At 39.9% G+C, this 10,311-nt stretch overlaps 1 protein-coding gene and 1 long non-coding RNA gene across 7 annotated transcripts in view; one reads left to right on the top strand and one right to left on the bottom strand.

Annotated features, from left to right (window-relative positions):
• The window catches only part of LOC100868372 (EGFR adapter protein), a 197,305-nt gene that overhangs the window by 33,121 nt on the left and 153,873 nt on the right, over positions 1–10,311 (bottom strand). The gene's annotated exons all lie outside the window — the stretch shown is intronic.
• LOC147658253 (uncharacterized) lies at positions 377–818 on the top strand. Its single transcript, XR_015290913.1, has 2 exons — positions 377–546; positions 643–818. It is a non-coding gene; the product is annotated as an uncharacterized LOC147658253 (long non-coding RNA).

Genomic DNA, 10,311 nt, shown 5'->3' with positions numbered 1-10,311 from the left:
CCAGGATTCCCTCTTTTTCGAGAGAGAACGAGGCAAGGCTATCAAATTTTCTTTTTTTTTTTTTTCTTTTTATTTCCGGTATATATAGGAAGCCGGAGTCAGGAATACGGCGAGCCGCTCTCAAATTCAATTACCGCAGTTACCAGGAGGAGGGAAAGGGGAGAAACAGGGTGGACGGAGAGGTAGTAAAGATGGCGGTAGCCAGGTCTCGTAAATGATCTCGAGTTAATCGTCAACCCCGGCTAATTTAATGTACAAGAGATTCCACTCGGTCGTCGTGGTGCTCGGCGTGAATTTCACGAAAACCTTAAGGCGCGTTTCCAACGCCGGAATAAATCACCCAAATACCCTTTTCGTGAAGGGGGCTCGAGGATGATGCTCATTCGCGATCGTTTATGCGGATCACGCGTCGAGATTCAACGGGGAGAAGAGTTTCGAGGAGGGAAAATCGTCAACGATTTCCCGTCTTCACCGTCAATTTTATTACGAAAGAGTGGAAAATTATCGTCTTACCATTCGATTCCGCGAACTGTTCTTAATGAACAGGTAAGAAACGATCTTGTAAATATTTGTTGTAACGTTTACTGTGTCATGCGAGACAAGTATACGCGGCATTTTTACAAGAGTTTAATTATATTACAGGTTGAGGAAAAAGTGGACAAATGAAGAGTAATTGTGCCATTCGACTATGGCAAGAAGCAGTAATTGCAAAAAAAACGTAAGATGGTTGTTCTATATATTTTGATAATATCAAATGCAATATGCCTTTGATCAAATATAAACAAATAAAAATAAGAAGAATAATGGAAATCGTTAAAGTTTATGTCAATTTCTCGTAATGAATTTTATAAAAAATATGCCCGATTTTTACAAGAATTTAATTGGAAACAAGCATGAAACGAATTCTCTGTATATTTAAGTGATATCACAGCCTTTGGACAAGGATGAAAAATAAGAATGGAAGCCGTTAAAGTTTGTATAATTCAATTCTTCATAATTTTCCTAAATAAATTTTCCAATCTGTCCCTCGGTGTCAAAACTGGAAGCTCCGTGTCAGAGGTTGGGATCGCGACCAAGGATAAGGATGTTACTTTTTGCCGCTGCGTGTTCGTCCTCTGTGGACGGCGGAGCGGAGAGAGGCGGGAGTAATAAAAAGGCGGAAAAAAGACTCGAGGCTGCATACCTTGCATAGTCGCACGCCTCCACGCGACTCGCGTCTTCCTGCAAATCGTCGCGGTGCCCTGCTCTGTTCTGCTCCTCCTAACGGTCTTCTCAACAGCCGGCTTACCTTATCAACCTGCGCCTTCAACCTCCCCCTCCCTCCCTCTCCCTTCGATCTCTGTTTAGCGAGACTGTTTGAACGGTATCGCCGCTTGTTTAACCGCCCCCGAGCCTCGTGATTAAGCCCGTTGAGACGTTGCTGTTCAACGTCTAATTATTTTTAAAGCTGACGTGAACAGACTGGATAAAATCGTTACACCCATTATTGCTCGATTATTATTATTATTATTATTATTATTATTATTATTTGCTCTCCCCCTTTTTAATTCCACTTTCGTTCCGCTTTGACTTTTTTCGAAATCGAATCCTTCCCTTCGTGATTAACAGATACAATTATTATTATTTAATCTCTTCTATCCTTTACTATTAAGTCAATTCGATATTATTGCAAATTGAGAAAGAATTCGTAATTCGATATTTCAGTAAGCGCCGATTTCTACAACCGTGAAACGTTCTTGCTTGGGAGCGTTATCGCTCGAAAATTCAGACCGCCTTCCCTCTCCACGCTTCGAGCATCGCGTTCAACGACTTCGTATCTCAATTCCTCGCGTTTTCCGAGCGGGGATCCGATATTCCAGACGGAATATAAGAGAATCGAAGACTCGGCTCTGTTGGTCATCATTTCTCGAGAAACGTCTCTCTCTCTCTCTCTCTCCCTTCGTCTCTTTGGACAAACGCGTACGTGTTGCGTGCAAAGGAAAACTCGTCACGATCGTGACGAATGGAGAGGCAAGGTCTTAACCAGAATTTATACGGTTTCTCGTATAGGCGGCAGCTGGTAGGGGTAAGGCGGCAAGAGGGCGAAATGAGGGTACGACATCGAAAAGAGGGGAGGCAGTGGCCACCAACTAGGTACGTACCACTATTATCTGTACGAGAATGCCAAGGTCAACCTCATTCCGAGCCAACGGTGGCCACGCTATTCGACGCTACGCGTGTATCCCGCTGCCCGATATCGTTGCTGTCAGGGAACAGCTACCTGTGCCTTCGATTTTTGCTCCTCGTTTTTTTTTTTTTTTTTTTAAATTGAATTTAAAAGAAACGAGTGTTTCCGGATCAGGGTCGATTTCCTTTCGAAGGGAAATCGACGATTAAGAAGAATTCGCTCGGTATTTTTCCAATTTATATATCGATTTTGATTTCGAAGGAATTTGATAGGAATTGTTGAATAAATTCGTAACGGGTTTGGTTAATTTTTAAATTGTTCTCCTCGTTGAAAAATTAACTCGAGTATTTATTTTAGACACTGATACAACTTGTATATCTCGTATCGTAATATACGTGTAATAATAACATGTAAAGTGTACAAATTACGTTGCTCTTATCGTTTATGCAGCGGATTAATTTTGGGGGGAGCGAGAAATCGATGATCTTTTCGATGCTCGTTTCTCTTGAAGATAATATTCCAGTGTGCACTCGCTTTAAGCCCCGAAACGTTTGCCCGCTTTATCGTCGAACATGCAACGCTGGCCCTTATCGAAACGTTTGATCCCGGACGTTCATTTTTCTTCGGCTAACATTGTGGAATAACCGTGGATCGGTTAATTAAGATACCGGTGTCTTTTTTAAACGGGCAATTTATATCGCGTATAAGCAGTCGACCGGTAGTAGTCCCTCGTTCGATCGCTTTTAGCTTCCTTTATCTTCCGAATTATGTAATTGTATATTTTGTACCTTTTAGCAGTAACGTTTGTATTTGAGTTGATGGAAATAAATGTGATAACGTTTAACGTTACTTTAATTGCAAAAATATAACGCGATCGAAATAAAAATTGTTGCACGATTTTACGCAGTTTTTAGCAACGTTGTTAAAAATAACTCGTGTTAACGGATCAATTATTAGAAATAAAATAATTCCTTTTTTCTTTCTTCCCTTTATATAATAATAATTTTTAGACGTTAAAATTTCAACCTAATTTCAACTTTTTCAACAGAATTCTTTCTTCTATCTCCTATCTTTTGCTTAAGAAAGAATCAAGCGCGTGAAATATAAATACGTTCGTACATTTATATCGACGAAATAAATTTTTTTTTTAAACGATCACGTCCAGAGAATACATATTCAATTATTTGGGCGTATTTTACACGGAATGTAAGAGAACTGTGTATTCATTGTCGAGGAAACAGTCGAGATTAACCTTGTCTTTATCGGCCCTCGCTATCGGCCCCGCATGCGTATCAGAGTTACATTTTATCGGTATAGTTGCTGGCGCACACCGACACCTTGTATCGTATCCTCTCCACGAACGTGTAACTTATCCGTTACGTGGTATTGGTGGACTTTTTTCACCAACCCTCGATTCTATTGAAGGTGGAATACGTTCGGCGATAAAGGAAGTTCGGCTCATGCGGTCGAATACGGAAGTACAGATTGGAAACTTCGATCGTCGATGCGATAGCGAACGTATTGTCATTCTTGCGTCACAGTTTAACTTTTCCCTCCTCTTCTTTTTCTTCTTCTTCTTTTTTTTTTTTTTTTTAGAATTGTAACATCCTCAGACAAGTAGAAGTAAAAATTAATTCAAAAAAAAGAATAAAACATCGATGATTAAATTGATGGATGCGAATCGATCAAACACATTTGTCGCAAATTGCAAATAATTTGAACTTTCACACATCGATCATCGTTTATATCAATATTTTAAATTATGATAAATATCAAAAGACACGAGTGCAAGAGTCAATAAGAGTGAATTGATATTCGCGCGATTCATCATAACTAAATTGCGATACGAATACTGCTCACGTCTCGAAAAAATAAAAATCTCGGCACATTAGGCGTTAATAAACGACGATGGAACGACGACAAACGTATACATTTCCTCTCTAATCTCCTCCTCCTCCAGATGGCGTAAATTCAAACTTCAAATCGATCGTTCGATCGACCATTTTGATTTACATCTCGCGGGCAAATATTATTCCCTCCCTCCTCCTCCTCCTCCTCCTTCTCCTCCGTGGACATTGTGCCAATGTCGGAAGGAAGGGAGAAACGGCGGTAAACTGGAAGGTGGGGAACAGGTGGTTCCTTTATTCAAGTTTCGCACGCGACTAGAGTTGCCGTGTCTAGCAAGAATTGCCTATGAAAAGTAACTGCCATCTCTGCAGGTGCGCGATCCCGCCATTTGGTACCGTGGTTATTGCTCCAAGTCGGGCCGAGATTACGCTGTTATCGACTTGCCGCGCTCCCCGCACAACTCAACAGCTGAACCGCGCAAAAATCGCACACCCAACGCGAGTACAGTATTTTTTTCTTCCGTTTTATAACGAACGGGGCTGAGGATCAGGCTTTCTCAAATTTATATACAGCGATTGTAATTTGTAAAGACACGGATAGAACGGCTATAAATGTTTAAAGTAGTTAAACTGCAATTACGTTATGTTAATTTCGATCAAAAATATTTTCTCAATAATTGTAAGAAAAAAGAATACAGTTCTGGTTGTTAATTACTTTACATACACGAAAGTTTCGTACAAACAAACGTAGGATCAATCGAAAAGAATAGATCGAATTTAAAACTTATTTATGGATCAACTTTCGGCGGACCCTCCCTGCGGGGGGAGTTTACAGTTTAAGAATCGTTGTTATAAAGGATCATTTAACGGGGGAAGAAACTGGCGCGATGGAGAATAATGAGATCTTTGTTGGAAAGAGGGGGCAATAGAGGAGAAGCGGCGCTTCGTACTTGAATACGAATACGAGATCTTAAGTAATTGCGTGGAAAATAAGAAAACGAGAAAAACCGTGGCGAGGGAAAACCCGTTTGAAATTTCGCGTAATTGGGGATAATGCCGAAGCTGGATATGATTAAAAGAAAGAAGAGACTCTTTTAATTCTAGATGACGCGTTCTCGTGCTTTCCCAACCAGTTTCCTTTCTTAATTTCCCGACAAATGTTTTTCCTTTTTTTCTTTTCAAACCGGATGACGAAACAAACAAACAAACAGAAAAGAATTCAAACCTTCGTTTCCTCGTTCGTTCGCCGACCTCGAAATGAATTTTTTCAAAATAATAACAATTCTGGGGAAAATTCTGCGCTCCTAGGAGCAGAAAAGAATTCAACGTGGCCGCGCTCTTTTCAATCTAGTTGTAGATTCTTTCTTCGCGAAGATAGCACCGTAGCCATACCGTGATACATTCATCCTCGGCTTTTCATCAATCCGGACTTCCCTCCCTCCCCCCATTCAAACCCATGTTTCTTTTAATTCTTTATAATTTGCTATGAATATTTCTGTTTCTGATTCTTGGTTTTTACCTCTTTGGAAAAAAAAAAAAGAGAGAGAAATGGGCTTGTTGAAACGTAAATTGTAATTTGCATTGTGTGACGGGAGGACATTTCTCTTCTCTAAATGAATAGAAGAAAACGTTACGAAAGAGGAAAAACTGAATTCAATTCACGGAACAATGAATGATATCAAGATTCGAATACAATCATTTCGCCTTCCTTATTCGATTTAATTTTACAAAAATTGTTTACGATCATCTCTACTTATCTCTCTCCCAGTTTTCTTCTCACTGTTACGACAACATCTCTTCTTCTTACGAATCTAATTATATCCCCGCGGTTTAAAACCGTACCCCGACTGACAGGACCGTGAATTATTTTTATCCCCTTGCGTTGCCCCTCGCGTCAAACATTCCTTCCTCCTCCCGAGGTCGAAAAATGAAGAAACAATCCTGTTCGAGGCGAGGCTGTTGCGGGGAGGATGCGTCAGAGAAATCGTGTCAGCTACGAAAGAGAAATAAACCTAAGTCTATTTCAATCTCTCCGTAAAAGATTAATAAAAGGGGAGACATTGATTCAGCCTTCTAATGAAGGTTAACCGCCCTTGTTTCATCGTTATGAGCAAAACGTTCAATTATTAAACACACGCACACGTTTTGTTATGCATCCATTTGTTGGCCGCAAATTTGGGAATGGAAAGGAAATAACATAAATCACGACTCGATATCACTTTTCACCGTATAATCGAGTAATTTCAAATATCAGCCAACAGAGTCGATTGAAAAAGTAAAAATTTCGATTAATCTTACATCAAGCATCGTTGCTTATTAAAAAAAAATTACAGTAGTCGAGCCGCTGCAATTATTCGCAATTATTATTATTATTATATACGTTTTGAACGATAAATTATCGAAGTAAGTTTATCCAGCAACCTCGACTATTAAATTTCACCCATCCACCGCGATATGATGATGTTTCTCATCCTCCGAAATATTCTTAACCCTTTTGCTACTTTTCCGCCGCATGTGCTCGAGAAAGATGGTCAGCGTTCACAACTCGAGTTGCTTGTGTGAAAAAGAAATTGATGATAGAAACGAAATAGGAGATGCAGAGCGACTAGTAACGAAAAGGTTAAATTCTCCCCAACGTAACGATACTCGAAAAGGAGAGAGAGAGAGAGAGAGAGAGAGAGAGAGAGCTCGAAAAGCCAGGGACAGGCGCGAAAATGTATAAACAGTTGTTGAAAAAGATCGATGGAGGAAAAATTGTGAATGCGACAAGAGTTGTGTGAGAATGGTCGAGATCAGTAGCGAAGATGGTCCACTACACGTCTCCTGCTCGAGAGACTTCCTCCTCTCTCTCTCTCTCTCTCTCTCCTCGAAGGCTGCCGAGTAAATAAAGGGTTCAATGGGCCGCGTGGTCGTTTCGGGATGACAAGAAAATACCTCGAATTCCATCCGAGTGCGCTCTTCCTTCCCGCTCTTGTTTTGCTTTTTGCTTTGGACAGCGACAGACAGGCAGAGAGAGTGTTGATTGTTCTGCTCGTTCGTATCCGAATAACATCTTCCAGATCGGGCAGAATCGCATTGTGCCCGATCAGGCGAACGAGCCAAGCGTGCTGTCGGTCGAACGTGGAATCGGAAATCAGACTTCGAAACTCGTTTCCGAGTTCGCGGAAAAATTTAATCCCACCGTCTCGGAATGAGCACAATGATGGCTCGCTGTTGCTTGTCGTTGCGTCGTTCGAACATGATGAAAATTTCGCGAGGAAAGAGGAAGAGGATCGATGAAGTTGAAGTTGAGTAAGGAGAGAGAAAGAAGGGAGGAAAGGAAAAAAGGTTGGAAAAGTGTTTTTTTGAACGATGGGGGAAAATTTCTTTTCTTTTCCTTTTTTTTGTAAATACGATGGTAGCAGCGTGATCGAATAATTCTTTTAATTCCGTGCGGAGAAAAAGATTGATTGGGAATAATTGATAAGAAAGTCTCGGCGTCATTTGGAAACGTGTTAAAATTATACTGTACTGCAAAATGGCTGTACGTGACACGTACGTATACTTCTTTCGATGTACAGTTACCTTGGACAGGAGAACCTGTATCTTCTTTTTTTTCTCTTTTTTTTTTTTTCGCATAGCAACCTCGCAAATGACGCTGTAAGAACACGCTTAAGAACGAAGTTTTCATTCGTGCGCTTCGATGTTAATCAAATGATTTTCATCTCGCAAGAGAGAGAAAAAAAAAGAGAGAAAGAAAGGAAGAAGATATGCCACTCGAGCCTGCACTCGAACACGCAACTATCGAGTTAACTTTATTTAAAATGGCGACGAGTTATATATTTCTTCGAAAGATGATTTTATAGTTAAAAACACCGAGGAATGAAAATATAACGGAGTATCACGCAATGTTACGTGTTTAGAACGAATATTAAAAAAAAAAAAAAAAGAAATTACAAAGTTTGTTCTTTTGCGTGTGCAGTGTGCATATTTGTGTATACATTATGGAATGATTGATGTAAAAATCTGATAAAATTGTACGATTATACCGATAATTTGAATATACGTTTGAAAACAAGTGATCTAACTGAATTTAAAGGTCAATTTGTGCACGATTTTTCTTGCAACGATAACGTTTTCGATTGCGTAGATTAAGGTCGTAGACGTTGTTATCGTTAACAATACCATTTTCGCCCCTGTTAGCTACTACATCGCCGGTTAATTGAGAATTCTCTTAGAATACGTTTCTCGATGCAATTGGAATGCGCCATGAGTAGGATCCCATTGTGTGGAATCGTGGTTCGAAGAAAGAAAATCGACGTGGGAGATACGAGGTTCGATCGTTCGAATGGAATCTGATTGCTTGGGCTTAGATAATATACGTGTCGTCTATTTCAAACATCCCCTTTCATTCCCTTTCTTCATTTTTTCAAACGTAATTTGAAACATTCTTTTTTCAGAAATGTCAAACAATTTCATTTCAGTCTCACGTATTTTTCCATATCCTTCTTTCCTAATATCTTTAATTTCTAATTTCGTTTCATCTAGAAAATATCAGAATCCTCAACTATACGTGTTTGAAAATTGATACACGCGATCGCCTATCGCAAATGTGTGATCATCTATTCGAGGCAGAGTTGGAAAACTTAAACTAGTTAAAAATTTCGAACAAAGTTGCTTTAAATAATTACTTATTAAAATGTTTGAATAACATTCGTACAATCATTACAATTATTTGCAATTCTACTTCTTCTTAATTATTATTATTTTCAACAATAAATCATCGAAGCAATTTTCATTCTTACGTAACTCGAAGCATTAAATTTTGCCATCGCACCGACTCGAGGCCACCCCGAAAATTGGCGATCCTCGAGTCGGCCTTGAATCCTCCGCCAGGAATCCTTCGTCGATTAATTCGTTCTTCCAACGTTCGCTCGCGAGTTTCACGAACGACGGCGTTCTTAATTCACCGGAAGGTGTTTCAACTTTAATCCGAGGAGTGCCATTAGGATTGACTAAACGGAGGCCAGGCCCAGGCCAACCGTAAAGTTCCAAGTGCAAAGTCTACTATACTACCCTCCCCCCTCGAGTTCTTCTTCCAACCAAGTTGGCCGCTGCCATTCTTGCCAACCCTTGGGGAAAGAGAGAAGGATTCCTTTTCTTCCTTCTTGCTCGAAGAGACGTGGAAGGCCTTAGGCGGGCGTAGAAATCTTTCCGATATATAACAGCAAGATGCTTTTACTTCGTTTCCAAGATCGATTCACGGGGGATACGAATTTTTTCCTCCAAGTTCACGTCAATCGATTGCGTTTGGATTCGTGAAGGATATCGATTTGGATTTCAAATAGAAACAAATAGTTTCCTATTTGTATTCTTTCAATTGTTGTTGAAAATTGATTGCAGGATGTTTATATGCACGTAGAATATCTTTTCGAATGAAAGTAAAACGATAGATTCGCATTGGATTTGGAGTAAAGAAACTTAAGTTGCTTTATAATCTTATAAGAAACAAAGTTTGATAATTATTTATCACGATCGAAATCATACTTCATTGGCCAAACAAACAATTTTCCTTGAATTTTTCTAAAACTTTTAAAACCTTCTTTCAAAACTTTTAATAGGGTAAATCTGTGGTGAAATATTCGAGCCAAGTGGTGGATACGCGAGGGGGAATAACGAAAGAGCAGGTGAACAAGAGTTTCTTTTTCCGGGAACGAGGGGCAAGGAAATGGAAGGCACATGCGCTCACGAAGGTGAACGGGTTGCGAGGAACGCCACTTGAGCCGAACTTATAACTAAAACGTCGATGAATTATTCAAGGAGACACTCGACTGAATAATTGATACACATGGGAAGTCAATGGGGCGCATATACTTACATACGTAAGTACGGTGTATATACGAATATACGCCCGATCGAAACGAAAGTACGCTTTCTCGGCGTTTAGCAGCTGCACATGTAAATTGCTCAATTTTATCCCCAATTAATTCTACGGGTTGACGCGTTTCTCGAACCAATGAGGAGAAAACTACCGTGCAAGCCGTAATTTTCGGTCACCTTCTCTCTCTCTCTTTCCTCTTTTTCAACTTTAATTTCCAACAGAATCTTCTCCAGGATTATATTCTTGTCCTTTCTTTTTCTCCGCTTCCGTCCGCTCCAATCGATCATCCGTTCAAAGATGGACGAGAAAGGATTTTCCTTCGATCTTTCGAATTTTCTTTTTTTTTTCACGACGAGAAAGCGTCCCTCGCAGCACACAAATTCCTAACAGCAGCTAAAACACCGCAAAGTCTGGCCTAAAATTCCACGAAATTGAAA

The sequence above is a fragment of the Apis florea genome, unplaced genomic scaffold (assembly GCF_048593485.1).
Source record: "Apis florea isolate Af1SG1 unplaced genomic scaffold, ASM4859348v1 contig_2293_pilon, whole genome shotgun sequence".
In the NCBI taxonomy this organism is placed as follows: Eukaryota; Metazoa; Arthropoda; class Insecta; order Hymenoptera; family Apidae; genus Apis; species Apis florea.
This window is presented reverse-complemented; position numbering and strand designations above follow the sequence as displayed.